Raw genomic sequence first — 15,880 nt, forward strand, 5'->3', positions numbered from 1 at the left:
TGCAGAAATAGTCGCTGCTAGAGGAACTAAAAATAGACAACTGTATAACCCTAACACCTACAGCGGCATGCTGGTGGAGGCAGGGTGTGGGCAGGCTGGCTAGGAGGGAGATGCTCACTTGTCCTAGATGTTGGATGTGATTCATACAGCTGGTGTCTTCCTTGGCTACTCAGTAAGTGGCTTCACAGGCGCCCTATGTACTGGGGAGCACTGGGTAAAGGGTAGGGCTCCAATAAACCACACAAACTGCAGTCTGAACTGTGGGGAGGCAGGCAGCTCCTCCTGTGTGCATGCAGTGTCCCAGGGATGTGCCCCAGTGCCAGGCCTGTTACCTATGGTACTGTGCCTAGGGAAGAGGTCTTACTCCTATCATAGAACCATGGGGTTAGAAGGGACCACAAGGATCCCCTAGTCTACACCCCTGCTGAGATGGAGGATTTGTTGTGTCTAAACCATCCAAGGCAGATGGCTCTCCAGCCTCCTTTTGAAAACCTCCCATGGAGGAGCTTCCACAACCTCCCTAGGCAGGTCTGTTCCATTGTCCTACTGTTCTTCCAGTTAGGAAGCTTTTCCTGAGATTTAATCTAAATCTGCTTTGCTGTAGTTTGAACCCATTGCCTCTTGTCCTGCACTCTCTGGCAAGGGAACAACTTTTTCCATCTTTTTTTATGACAGCCTTTCAAGTTTTCAAAGACCACTATCATTCCCCCCCTTACTCTCCTCTTTTTTAAACTGACTATACCCAGTTCCTTCAGCCTTTCCTTATATGGATTGCATTCCATCCTTTTGATCATCTTTTTTGTGCACCTCTGGATCCTTTCCAGTTTCTCTACACCATTCTGTAAAACAATGACCAGAATTGGGCACAATACAGCTCTGCTTGGTGCTGGTTAGACCTGAGCTGCAGTACCATCAAGTCCTGTGACTTGCATGTTATGCCTCTGTTAATTGCAACCCAAAATTGCATTTCCTTTTTGCAATAGCATGACATTTTTTCCCCATGCTGTATAAAAGATGGTGGCCACTGGCTGAACTGTTTACAGCCAAGGATCTGGGGTAAGTCTATTCCTTGACCCTGCCCTGCCCCCACCCCATTCTCCACCAAACATGTCCCCTCTGTATGCTACTCTTAGTCTGTGGAGGTATGACCATATGGGGCCTGATCTTACACTTACTGAAGTCACTGGGATCAGCGTTGGGCCCAGGCTGTGCAAGACACAGGTCCTGATTCTCCTGCCTCCCATGCCTACCAATTCAGTTAGATTGGGCTGAGCCTGGTGCAGAAGAGGGAAGAATCAAAGCAAGCACCATGGGCCTTTCTGCCCTCTCAGCCAGCATGAGCACCCACAAGGGAAGGCCATTCTGCATCTCACCCCCTGCCTCATGGAAGTGAGCAGAAAGAACTTCCACTGACTTCACTGAGCGCAGGACTTGGCCCTTCAGTGCGGCTTACCTGTGCGCCTGTGTCAAGGGGAGTAGTGAGGGCAGAGCACCTGGGACATGTGGGAGACATGAGAGAAGTCATGTAATCAGAGACATCGTTGTGAAAAGCCTTAAAGCTGAGGATAAGGAGCTTTAACACGGGGCTATGAAGCCAGCAGAAAGATTCTCCAAGGTGGGTGATGTGTAGCACATGGCGGGTGGGGGGGTGGAGGGGAGATGAAGTTGAGCTTAGCAATGACATCTTGGCTAGAGCCAAGGCAGAGTGGTCTTTAAGAGCATTCTTTTTACTGAGTGGGGCTTGTTTCCTCTGCAGTGTGTGTGTGTCGCAGAGGCAGGTGTACCTTCTGAGAGGAGACGCTTCTGACTTGTTCTTAGTTGTCCATAGTGGCTGGCTAGGATACTGTTATGACACCTTGAGGTACGTAGGGTTGCCAACTTTCTAATCAGACAAGTGAACACCCATGCCCTGCCCCTGCCCCATCCCTTCTCTGAGGTCCTGCACCCACTCCGTCCCCCCTCCCTCCGTCGCTCGCTCTAACCCACCCTCACTCACTTTCACTGGTCTGGGGCAGAGGGTTGGGGTGCGGGAGGGAGGCGAGAGCTCCGGCTGGGGTTGCAGGCTCTGAGGTGGGGCTGGGGATCAAGGGTTTGGGGTGTGGGAGAGGGCTCTGGGCTGGGGCAGGGAGCTGGGGTTCAGGGGGGTATGGGCTGTGGGTGCAGGCTCCAGGTGGGCCCAGAAATGAGGGGTTCAGGGTGTGGGAGTACTCCGGGCTGGAGCAGGAGTTTGGGGTGCAGGGGGATGAGGACTCTGGCTGGGGGTGCAGCCTCTGGGGTAGGGCTGTGGATGAGGGGTTTGGGGTGCAGGAGGGATCAGGGTGTAGGGGTGTGTGGGGGGGTGAAGGCTCCAGGAGGGTGTTTGGGTGCAGGAGGGGATGCCTGGCTGGGGCAGAGGATTGGGGTGCGGCAGGGGGGCAGCTGAGGGCTCTGGCTGGGGGTGTGGGACTCTGGGGTGGGGCTGGGGATAAGGGGTTTGGGGTGAAGGAGGGGGCTACATATACCAATTAACAGGCAGCATGTTAGCACACTTTAGAAATCATTTCTCCGGAGAGCACATTACTTCAGTGTACAGACAAACCCCTAATCTTACTTTACGCAGTTCAGTCTTGTCCTGTCTTTCTTCATGAGGCTGGTCAAAAGGCTTGTACTGTAAATGCTTTGGTGCCAGGTCAGTCCATCATATGTGGTTTATACAATGCCTAGCACAGTGGAGCCTGATCTCTCATTGTGGCCTCTACATCCCACTGCAATACAAATAATTGGTCCCAAGTCTATCTTGTGTAATTCAGATTTTGCCTCCCTAAATAGCCCTCTCCCACACCCCAGACTCTGCAGTTTCTGTTTGGATAGTTCATATTATGCATTTCTGGGGTGGGGGGCACAGTTAAAACAGGTGCTGTGTTACATCCCAGAAGTGGCTGCAGTTCAGAGGCAGATGAAGTGGATTCCTTTTATCAATGAGTTCCTGGCCTCATTGAATTAATGGGAAAATTCCTTTTGACTTCAGGGAGGCCAAGGTTTCACCCTATATGTATATTACACATAAAACTCCCCAAAGATAAATGGACATTGTTAAAATTACAAAGTCAAGCACTCAAATTAGGAAATGCCAGAATTCAGATTGCCACGATGAAGCATGCTCAGGGCACCCTGAATCTTCAAAGATTCTAGTTGCTTAAGTCGAAGAAGTCTCTACTAAGCCTGTGCAAACTGAGATCCCCCCCTCCCCCAAAGACTTATAACTGGTCCAAATTTTGAAAGATTTTCACAGGGTGACAAAGGGCATGTCTCTGACACGAAGGCCACCCCTGCCAAATTTCAAGTCCCAGTTCCAAAGAATGGCGGCGCTAGGGCACCTCAAAGAGAAGGTTGCCTGATTGATTTTATTATTTTTAATATTGCACAGCAGTATAGTTTTCCTCGTCTTGTCCATGGAACCAGTTTCAGCCAAAATGGTTCCACTATCTACAAATATTTGACCTGTGCAGACACAAAGCATGAAAAATTTCAGCCATTTGGGAATAGTTGAAATTCGGCAAAGTTAGAAGCAACTGAGAACAGGGTCTTGTATTGGAAGTGTGGGGCAATATTAATAGGTGGTACTACCAGCCCTTCATCTGATCAATGACTTGTTCAGAACCCCTTAATCCATACGAGTATGTAAAGAACTCAAGGACCAGCCATGCGACGAAGGAGTAGTCCCTGTGTTCATCTAGCACTTTGCAATCTTTAGGGATAGAAGGTTCCGTATCAATATAATGTTTAATGAATTAGTAGTATGAGGTGCGAGGGGAATGTCTCAGTCTGGAGGAAGTGTAAATAGTTCCAGTAATGTCAAAGGGAAAGACTGTAATTGTGTTCACTCGCTGTTCTCTTCTTCTATTTTGGTATTGATTTTCTTCATGACAAAGGGCTCTTCAGACATGGCCAATGCCACATGTACAATGTGTGCAAGGTGACTTCTTCCACACAAAGCCATTTTCAAAGATTGCAGATAGGCTGTAATAGTTCTCACGCTGTAATGTAGATGTGCAGTGAGCAGAATTTGAAAATCATTACGCATTTTCCGGAAGAGATCAGAGATGACAAATTTTGACACGTGGAAAGAGCAAATACAGAAGCTCTCATTGCATGGAAAAGCCTTGCAGAGAAAATGGTCTCATTTTTTTGAGACCCTGTGTAAGATTAATTTAGGTTTTCTTTTCTTATTCAGATAACTCTTAGTTCTGAATACTAAAAAGATGAGACTGTAAAGACCACATGGAACAAAGAGTTGGTATGGCCTATATGTTTAACTTGTCAGGAAAAGAGTCAGTAAGTTAAATCTGGGACATGCTTAGCGTGTGTGAGTGTAATTTTACTCTCTAGTATGCTATCACTGCCAAGGGAATCCTAGTTCATCCTGACTGCAGGCCTAGAGACAGCAATTTTTCTCAGTCTTAAACCATATACAGTCTAATCTCAATATACGTTCGATGCATAGCTAGATGATACTCCTGGGGAAATTCTGCTCCACTGCACGTGTGCACAATTCAGGTCCCCTGCAGATTTCTTTGCTTCTCCACAGAAAAAAATGACTCTCTCACAGAGAGCAAAGGGAAGCTGCAAGAGCAGCCTTGCAGCACTCCCTAGCTGCACAGGTACATCGTTTCAGGCACTCAGAGCAGCCAGCAGAAAGGTAAATCACTGCAAGGCTGGGGACACCCCAGTCCGTAGCTCCCACCCTGAGCCGGGATCAGCTGCTAGTCCTAGCTGGGCTGGAGGCAGGAGAGTATGGCACTTCCTCTTCCCCTGCATGGAGTGGCTGGGGCTGTGTCAGACCCACCCCCAGAAACCTCCCGCAGCTGCAGGGAGCTCAGCATCCTCCCCTGCTTCCTGTCATCATCACTCCTCAGCTACAGAGGGAGGGGTCACTGTTTGGGGTGCTGCTCCCCGATCTACCCAACCCCTGTGCATCTGGACTTCACGTGCCAACCCTCACCCTGTACACCCAGAATCCCCTAGCCCTCCATGCCCTAACACCAACCCATTGACCTTCAACCCCTGCATCTGGAGCCACCTTGCACTCAGATGCCCTGCACCCAGACCACTCCCCTCTGAGCTCCTTGCACTCAAACCCCCACCTTAATGAGCCCTACCACCCTGAACCCACATACCCAGACCTCCACACAACTGACCCCCCAATTAGTTTCACCCAGACCCCCCTGCTGAGCCCTGACCATTTTCACTTGGAAGCCCCTGCAGAGTCCCATTGTCCCTGCACCTGGAACCCCCACAATGAGGCTCTGTGCATCCAGATTCCCCCCCACACCTTAGACCCCCCCCACTGAGCTGCCTGTATCCAGGTTGACCCACACAGTATCCTCTCACCCTACACCTGGACCCCCCCACACTGAGCCCTTCCACACAGGATCCTGCCTGGTTGAGCCTGCCTGCCTGCCCCACACCTGGTGTGCCTGCCGCAGAGGGGCAGGGCCCCAGGGTATTTCTGAGGGTCTCTCCTTGCGTTGGTTTTTTGCTGAATTTTCAATTTGTGTTGGTCTTAAGGATCTTTTACAGAATGTTATGGTTCTGCTCCTGTCTGCATCGGTTGTGTAGGATATGGCTGTTGTTCACTGCTCCCTCTCGTTGTTAGACTCTGTATGTCTACAGCAACAGCTGCACGGGGGCCAGCCTACCGGAGCTAGCTTGAATCCAGCTAACATGGGCAACGAGAAGAGTGACAAGAGAACACTATGGGCTCCAGCCTCTGAAGCCTGCACTGTCCCGTCTTCTCTGCTGTTGCTCCCTGTGCTAGCTGGATGAAAGCCTCGCTAGGGCAGGGTAGCCCGTGCGCGGCTTTTGCTGTATGGACACAGTGTGAGATGCTCATGAACGATGAGCCATTCTGCTGGAGAAGTGTAGCTTGTATTCAGTGGCACTTTAAGCAACATGCGGGCCTTTAGCATTTGTCTTTCAGGTTTCCTATTCAGTCTGGCTATTGGCTTGGTGTGACAGCTGGTCCACTGATTCAGTGACCAACTTACGCGTGAGCTTGCCACTCTGCTTGTGGTTCCTGGGCTGATGTTTGTTGGTGCAATTCCACGGGAAGGACGAGGAGGGAAAAGCTCCTTTGTGTTGCTAAATGTAATGCATGTAGTATGAGGGGTGCATGTTAATCCCAAGTGTAGAGGGGAATTCAGTATCACACTTTGTAGAGAAGTGCTGTATCTCGATAGTTTGGATCAATACTGAGATGCTGTGTGCATGGAGGTGCTCACGCACTTGTAATAGATTGTCCCCTTTGACTCGAATGGTTAGTTAATATTCAGGGCCTTGCCAGTTTGTTTCCTTCAGAAGAAATTGATTGTGACTGAGGTATTTCATTATAAATAAAACAGGATTGCACCAAAGTCTTGTTTCCCCAAACACAATGAACAAGAAATGAACAAGAGCAAGCAGTTTATATGCTCAGAAATCCATGCCTGTCTTTCCCATGAGTACTGTTCGTAGCCAAAGCTCTGTCTTTTTGCTTCCTCCCCAGGGACATGCTCATGACTGTATCCATGAGATACAAGAAAGCAAGAGACCGCAGACATGTTCAGCTGCAGCCAATCCATCCCCTAGTCTGTCTCTTACAGTCAGGCTCTGGGAAAGCCCTTAGCCAACATGGCTTAGCTTCTGATTGGCATTGCCATGCAGCCATTTGCCTAGAGCAAAAAGAAAAGGAGTACTTGTGGCACCTTAGAGGCTAAGATTTATTTGAGCATAAGCTTTCGTGAGCTACAGCTCACTTCATCGGATGCATGCAGTAGAAAATACAGTGTGGAGATTTTATATACACAGAGAACATGAAACAATAGGTGTTACCATACACACTGTAACAAGAGTGATCAGGTAAGGTGAGCTATTACCAGCAGGAGGACACGTATGCCAAGTGCCTCTGACTCCTGGCAAAACTGATAAGAGTTTTGAGCGCTCAGCACCCGTGAAAACCAGGCCCAAGATGTTGTAAGTTGATCACCTAAAAACTGTGGCACACTGAATTAATAGAAAATCTGGGCCTACACAATTAGGCCCCAGTCCTGCATTCTTCTCATTCCCAATACTGCTACTGATGTCAGGAGTTTTGGATGCATAAAGAATTGGGTATGCAGGATGCTGGTTTGTTGCATGCATTCCTGCAGGCCATATTTCAAAAGGTCTGCCACTTCTGAAACCCATTGTCCAAAGTTTTTCTTATTTGGAAAAGGACAGGACTTGCTCCTTCAGTATTACGCTGAGAAGGTGCATTAAATTGTTTGCTCTCCCCTCCCCCATAATGCCAGATATAGTGCTCGATCCTGTAGGTCCCATAATCACATGAGTAGTACCCCATGAGAAATCACATTGACTTCGGTGGTTGCGGGATCATCCCCTGGGTTATTGGCTTAAAACAAATATTTCAAAATGCCTAAAACCAATATTGCTGCAAGAATTGTTCCCATTTTTACATGCTACAAGTTGGTGGGAGGAGGGGCAGGGGATTAGGAAGGATTCTTCTCCTTAATCATTTTAAACCGTACATCTCAGAATATTTGCTTATCAGTTTTTATCCAATTTCAACAAATCTAGCATGAGACCAAATGCAGTGTTCAATCTATTCAATTATGTGGAAAGGAGGAGTGGGAACAGGGAGGTGGCAGACTTGTCAGATGACACACAATTATGTTTAGTCAAGGTTGGCGGGACCTCACAAAAGTGGGGAAAGAACAATGAATTTCATTGCCAACAAATGCAAGATAATGCACATTGGAAGGAGCAGTTTGAATGACTCATCCCCATTGCGAGGTTCTAAGTAAACTGTCACCACTCCTAGAGTGAAGACCTGCTGTTATGTGGTCAGCTCAATAAAGCGATAGGTGGCTTGTGCTCAAAGCACAAATAGAATTTAAGGCTGTGTAAGGTCTGTGGTGTGGGATAATACTGAAAATCAAAGCTAGTTGAAAATCTTCCAGTGAAACCATTTTTCTGTTTGATTTTGACAAATCAACAAGGTCAGATATTCTGTGGTAATATGTCAATTTAGATTATTTCATTTTTGGGAAAAAAAAAGTGTTATGGATAATGAAAGCACTGGTAGTAGTTACCAGCATAGGGGATCAAAATCCTTGAACTTCAGAGCATAAACCAAATACTAAAGTCCTGATGCAAAGCTTGTTCAAATCAATGGAAAAACTGCCATTCAGGCTCAGTAGGCTTTGGATCAAGCCAAAACTTGCCTGATGGGCCAGGCTATTCCATAATTGTCCATTGCAGAACTGCTTGCATCTTCCTTTTGAGACTTCTGGCTGCTAGGATCCTAGACTAGATGGGCCATTGGTCTGATACAGAATGGCACCTACTGTGTTCTGTCCCTCAACCTTGAAGTAATCTTTGACTTCTCTCTTTTCCTTGGCCCATGCATCCCTCATCATATGTATTTGTTTGTCTGGGGCCATCTGCTTTATATGACCTGGGATGATGATAGGCTATACTTTAAGTGATGTGCCGTGTGTGTGTGTGAGAGAGCATGGTGTGATCCTTGTTTAAAAGGCATCTGAAAAGATTTTTGGTGTTTAGTCTCTTGCAGCTATGTCTTAGAAAAGAAGTGAATTAGCTTATGATGGGACTGGTTCTGTTATGTTCTCTGCATTGTGAATGTGATGGGAATTTCATTTGCCTGAGTGTAGAAAATAACAGTAGCTCAGCATGGAACTTTCTATCCTATTGAAAAGGGAAATCTTTAAGGTAGTACAAAACATTGAATCACAGCACACAGACAAAATGGTAAACAATCCTGGCTGACCTTAGAATGGAGGGCATTCTGGCTCTGAGGAGGACCATGTTATGACTGAGTTTTCTCCATCCTCTTCTGAAATAAGACATCTGACATCATACAAGGCCTGTTGAGGCATTTTTCTCCTATATCTGCCTTATGGAAACTTTCCATAAGCAAGTAATTAGGACCCCATTCTTTTCTGGGACCAAAGATATATCCATCTACTTACTTTGATTGTATTTTAGCCTGAAATTATTTTGCAGGAAAAATTCCCATCATGGCACAGTGGAGTTGGCACCAGCTGTAACTTCACAAGTGCCTATTCCACATCCTGAAAGCTAATTTGCTAAGAAAATGCAGCTGGAAACGCTGAGGTGTATTCCAACAGAGCCCGTCCAAATACTTCTCTTTCCTCTTGCCTTCAGCTTAGAAATAGCTCTTTATTTATACTCCCCGCTATCCCCCCTTTGCTTCTGTATCCCCTGAAATTGTTAGATACTGACTAGACCACCTGAAAGATCCTCCAGAATTGTGCAAAAGCTTCTCTCCCTAAAATGGACTCTTCAGAACACTTAGGGCCGGTTCTTACTTTCAGATTGAGATATAGCAAAGTATCTCAGAAATGAGTGACATGTTTCGTTCTAAATTTCTGCACTGCCATTATTCTTCATGCAAATGTATCTAGACATGATCCTCCAAATAGGGAAGGCCCAGAATACAATGGGGTTCAGAGTATCTGGTACTTCCCTGGTGTCATTTGGCACTTGATAGGATTGGTCTCTCGATCTCTAGATTCTTGGACACATGCTGCCCTTTACCTGCTGCTGACTTCCTGCTCTGCTCCCCTTCTCCCTGTCACTCAGTTGGCATAGCTCCTCCACCAGACACTGTGGCATTCCGGTTTGCTAAATGCTAACTTTGTGCCTAGTTTGCCCTGTGTACCATGGGGATCTATAGTATATGCTCTTGTCTTGCAAGGGATCTACTTTGCATAGTCTGTTCTGTCCCATTCTTGTCGTCTATCTCCTATATGTGGCAAGTGCAATGTGACCCAAACACTGCTTATAGCCTCATAAACTTGCCCGTTTTTGATGGATGATTGGATCCCAGAAAGTGGGTGGAACTACCACAGGACAATATTCTTTGTTCAGTATGTTACCAGTAAAACTGCTAGATCTTAAATAGAACTGGGCTTCAAGGCTTGCTGTACTTTGTGAACCTGAGAAAAGGGGTTTGGCCTGATGGGATGTGGGGGGAGACCATCAATTTATTCCCTTCAGTTAATTGGCTTTGCTCCCCAAAGCCAGGTTGCCCTTCCTTCCAACATACAAAAAGTCACTCCTGACCCCCTGCTGCACCTAGTAACCTAATTGGGGGATGGGTAGTCTTCTTCCCATCTGGCTGTCTCCTGGCTGTCTCCTTTTATGGAATCTGGCCACCCAACAGATCCGAATTTGGGATTTGGTCCTACCTGGGGGCCTCCTCCCAAGCATCTTCTGGATGGAATAGGAAGTAGCCTGACCCCTCTGTATCACAGGGAGGTAGGAAAAGGGAAATGATACCTTTAAATAGTATTAACTAATTAAGGCTGCAACTGACATGAGAGCAGCTAATAGTCTCTTTGAAGTCTGTGTCAAAGAGGGTGAGTCATAGGTTTCACCAGCTGATTGATTGCAAATGAGTGTGTAGGAGGGGCACAGTCCTTGCACTTTGTATTGGGAAGGTATGAATACAGAGTTAGCAGCTGGTACTCGCAGTGAACACAGGTAAGTCTGAATTAAGAGCTCAGCAGTAGTGAGAAGTGGGCAGCTTAGGTGGTGGTTGGTGCAATAAAAACTCAAGCTGAATCTCTCTCGTTTTAAAAACAATTTAATGATGTAGTGAGGAGACCAGTAGTGGATGAATTAGGTTGCAGAGTGACCCAGTTTACTGCACAGAGTCTAGAATGAGTAAATACTTGCTTTGTGGTCAAGTGTAAACTGCTCCTGGAACACAAATGTTTCAAGTGAAACTGCACTAAGGTGTGTGTGTGTGTGGGGGGGGTGTTTTTCTTTAAGCAAATCCAAAAACTGATTCAAGTTGCAGAGTTTGCATCAGGAATCGGAGTTATCCCAAAGAGCCTAGATTCATTGTCCATTTTGGCATTGTCTAGAGACCCAAGCTGTGGAAATTCAGATCTGCACATGGATCTGGGTCTAAAGTTTTCTGGGGTTTGATCAGGTTTCCCAGTTAGGACCCATCTCTACCAAAAATCATGCAGAATTTTTTGTTTTTGTGTTGGGTTTGCTCTGAAACTCAGTAGTTTTGAGTTTCCCCTTTTGAGGTTTGAGTTTAATTTGAACACAAACATCAACTGAATCTGATGGTGAGACCAGCTGTGAGCCCACAGGGATTGCAACAGAGAAAATGAGTTTTCTCACTCAGTGAAGCAAACCCCTTGTTTCCACACAGCTGTGTCTGACCTGAACAGGGGCTGTATGCCATGGAACTAGTTGTCAAGGGGATGAAGATGTGGTGTACGCATAGTTGTTTTCAGACCATCTAGGAGAAATGCCATCTGCTTGGCTGACGCATCCTGCAAGGGTTTTGATGGATGAGGATGCTGATCTGTATTAAAAAGGTTGCTGGAAATATTTCTCTCTCTCTTCTTTTGAAAGATTGAGGAATGTGTAGCCAAAAGGATTTTCCAGGATTTAATATTTGTGTGCACTAATATTAGGTGAGAGAGTATGGCCTGGAGGTTAGAGCTAAGGGCTCAGAAGGTCTTGATCTAGGTCACTCACTACATGTGAGCTCAGATGAGTTACTTCCCCTCTCTGAGACTCAGTTTCCCAATTGGTAAAGTGGGGATAATGGTACTTGTCATCTTCACTGGGGGACTGTGAGACATCCTTAATTATTGTGAAGCATTTTGGGATGCTCAGATGGAAGGTGCTGCAGAGCCGCAATCGAGTATCAATAGCATGTTCTGCATTCTATGGGCTGAGCTCTCTATTCCCACTCCTTGTCCTTCAGGATCATTTATCAATGACTCTAAGCATCATGTCCCACTCCTCCAGCTTCTCCTCCCTATTAGTGTGACCATGGCTGATGGACCCTGCTTCATTTTTCACAGGTTTGATGTTAATGCCATGTGTAACTGTTTGGGATTTGTAGTATCTTGTCTTATCCCACAAGGGTCCCATTCTTCACAACCCATGCTTGTTACCTTTTCCCTTCTCCAGCATGCATCTTGGATAGTACACATAAGATCCTATATGGGTGAGATTGTAACTATCCCAGAGCAGGTGCACAAAGAGGGCAGAGGACTCCTGACTGCACAAGGCTACAGAGGCTGTCTTCCTCCAAGGAATGCAAGGACTGAGAGAAGCATACAAATGAGTGTTCTCCCCCCCCCCTTTTTAATGTAAGTGGAACTTGGGCACCCTGTTGATCTTTGTCTTTGAAATTCTCCCCCTGAGAGTATAAAGACTGTCCTTGTCCCTCATAAGTCCCACTGAAAACTCTTCCAGTACAGATCAGATGCAGTGCTCCTGGAGATCCCCTGGAATAATGCTACCCTCCCCTTCCCTGCCCATGAGGACTGGGTTTTGGAGACACCAGTTAACCTGAAGTGTGTATGGTAGCTGTGTCTTGCTGCGACATTGCTATACTACGTACAAAGCATGATACTTGTAGTATGGCAATGCAAGAGGTGATGGTAGGGCGTTGTGGCACAGAGGCAACGACCGGGGGCCATGGCACAGGGATGATTGAACTTTGTGGGAAAACCTTGGTAAACATATTTTTAAAAGCTCCATTTCTCACTTGGAGACTGAGAGTATCCTGGGCCAAACCACTTGTGTGTCATGCGCTGATCTCACCCCAGGGGATCCAGCTCATTCTCTCATGCCGGCATGTGACTATCCCAGCAGCTTAAAGGCTGTGTAAGGTCTCTGTGCTTCAGACTGAGTCTGAAAACTTGCATGCAGAGCCCAGGATTGGTTTTGTAAAGTGAGTGATTGGGGCTCAGGATTAACTCTTCCATTGCCAAAAGTCAAAGGACAGCCAAAACGCCAGCATCTTCTTTTACTGCTCAGTTTACAAGGTTGTATTTCTTTTTAAAACTGCTATTGCCTTATGAACGGTATATTTTTAGCGGTCTTTGGGTTAGCATTACAGTTGTGCCATGCCTTGAAATATTATTGTATGCAGATTTTAAGTGGGGGACTGAGTCGTAGTTGTAATGTGCACGAAGGGGTAAAAATACCATGTTCTTTCTGATGTCATTATTGAAAGTCATTTTCAGAAGAGAGCTGTGCATTCAGTGACAACTCTTCTAATAATAATTTACACTTGAAATTAACCAAAAATAAAACATTTTAAGTAGAAACGTAATTAGTTTTTGACTGGAAACTTCCTGTGAGGAAACGCAATTCTTCAACCAAACATTTATGAATACAGTTTTTTTTTAAAAGAAATTTCTAATAAGAAATATATTTTTCAACCATGTCAGATCCTAAATTCTATCGCTACATACAGCACACTAATAACCTCTGGAATCTTGAAACGGAAATATCATTGTTTTGAGGTATGAGTCATCACAAGTCACCACTTACCACTTAAGCCTGGTGGATCCCAGGAGCCTGGGAAGAGGGATGGGGTGGGTGAACATATGAGGGAGGGGCACTCATACTGGCTTATATGGAGAAACAAAAGCTGCAGAGGGCATTAAAACTTTAGCAATACACTCAATCAGTAACTGATTGTTTGCAGCCAAGATTAGACCTGGAATCAATGTTTTGTATCTTAATTAAAACATCGCTATCTTTATTGATAAACTGGGAAAACACGTGCAGACATCTCCTAACAAACGTAATCTCTTGCTTCTTTTGATTAGTAAATGGGGATTAAATTAAAATCAATCCTTCTCCCAAGGTCCATTTGTGCTCGTGCGCTCTATTGAATTACATTGCTGGCCCAGTGCCAGGCAGCACTCACCCATTGGGACAATGAAACTTCATCCATAGTAGTGCTCGTTTATGTCTTGCAGTATGTTGCCCATTTATTACAATGGACTCGGGAGACTTTATGCCTTGGTGAGAAATTATTTTTGGATTCAGCTCTCTGTCAAACTATCTTCGGTTTGCTTCTCACATGAGTGGCCTTTGAAGGGGGGAGAGGGAACCAACCTGTGACTGGCAGAAAAGCTATTTGTATCGGGGGCCTGGTGCCAGGAGGAGAATTCATTTGGGAATTGTGAGCCTGATCCAGTTAGAGAATTTCCATGGGGAAATTCAGAGCAATTGGCGGGGCTCAGTGCGTCCTGGGGTTGGGTTTCCTCTGCTTTGCATTTGTGCTTTGGAGATTTGACTCCTGAATGAAGAAGGTGCTTTTAATCTTGCTGATTTACCCTTCATTGCCTCACAGAGGGCTCTGTCCAAAGCCCATGGAAGTCAATAGGGGTATGCCCAAGGACTTGGATTGGACCCTAATTGAACTAAAAATTAGAGTGGAGAAGAATGATGGAACTTTTTGTTTCTGTATTGCAATTTATAAAGTGTGGCTTATTAAAGCTGTGAATAATCATGCTGATGGAAAGTGAAAAGTCTGCATAAAAAGCATCAGTGAAAGACCACTGAAGATCTAGGAAGTGGATGAGCTGGACTGCTCTGTTTAATTTCCTCCCACCTTCTCCATCTGTAGACCTTGCCTTCCTGTCACCAAGCCAGTCAGCAGTATGTAATAACAGTGTTCTGCAGTCCCTTAAGGCTTAAGACTACATTTTTCTCTTCCTTTTGGTGTCCTTTAATAATGTATCGCTTCACACTGTACCCCTTGTTCCTTGACTTGTGTGGTTGTGACTAGGAAGCTATCTTCTAACACATGACATCTTTGGTGGCTTTTGGAGTAATGCAGATGTCTCATGAGGGTAATCAGATCCATTAACTCGTAGCACACCTCTGTCTGCCAAGGCCCAAATACAGGATGCAGAAATACCTTCCTCCTCTTGGGCACAGCCCTGACTTGGATGGCCTCTAACACCAATCCCTCCTGCCTATGGTGGCCCTGAACCACTGGGGGAATACTCTGCTAACCACATCTGCCAGGTATAAGTCTGCTTGGCACTGCAGGAGTCTGGATGTACATTAGGGAATATGAAGATGACTTAATGGTCAGTCCTGCATCAAGCACAGCTCAGCCAAACCAGAGAATCTGGCCCCTGATCTATACAGTTTTCACTTGCAGCAAATTCTACCTGTAAGTGAAAATATCTAGACATCCCTGACTGAAAATTGAAAGCTCTGAGCATCCACTTTCTGTTGCTGCTGAAGGAAGAGGCGAAATGCAGATGCCAGGTCTCATGGGACTCATGATAAACTCCTAATATTTGATGTATCATAAAGCAGAGCCGGCGCTAGGCATAAGCAGCCTAAGCAATTTGCTAGGGCCCTGAGCAGCTCAAACAGGGACCCCTATTTGCTTTTATTACAAGAGCTTCCCTTCAAAAGATTTGCTCTCCCCCCACCCCACTCTTCTGCTGGTAATAGCTCATCTTAAGTGATCACTCTCCTTACAATGTGTATTTTTTCATGTTCTGTGTGTATATAAATCTCCTCACTGTATTTTCCACTTTATGCATCCGATGAAGTGAGCTGTAGCTCACGAAAGCTTATGCTCAAATAAATTGGTTAGTCTCTAAGGTGCCACAAGTCCTCCTTTTCTTTTTGCGAATACAGACTAACACGGCTGCTGCTCTGAAACCTGTTTTAGTATTGTGTGTTTGGGGGGGTCCCCAAAATATTCTTGCTTTAGGCCCCCAATGGGCTAGCACTGGCTGTTCTAAAGCCCCAGCTGCTGAAGGCAAGGGGCTCTTGAGAATCTCAGCTCCTGCTTTTTTTTTTTTTCTTCAATGAATGTTTCTAGTTCCCTGTAGCTGTGGAGAAAAGTTTGAGAATGTTTCTTACAGGCTCAGAAACCAGAGAAACTGAACTCCAAATCTCGTATTTCTTTTTCTTTTTTTTAAAAAGTTTGCTATTTTTTAAGCCAATCTCTGACTTTTGGGGGTAGGGGTGGGGGCAGGGCAGACTCATGATTTTTGAACACTTGTGGTCAGTGCAT

General features: G+C 45.8%; 1 protein-coding gene across 1 annotated transcript in view; it reads left to right on the forward strand.

The window, feature by feature from the left end:
* FAM135B (family with sequence similarity 135 member B) overlaps positions 1-15,880 on the forward strand; it is a 318,140-nt gene that overhangs the window by 11,366 nt on the left and 290,894 nt on the right. The window lies entirely within an intron of this gene.

This window comes from Lepidochelys olivacea (assembly GCF_965140295.1).
Source record: "Lepidochelys olivacea isolate rLepOli2 genome assembly, chromosome: 2".
Lineage (NCBI taxonomy): Eukaryota > Metazoa > Chordata > Testudines > Cheloniidae > Lepidochelys > Lepidochelys olivacea.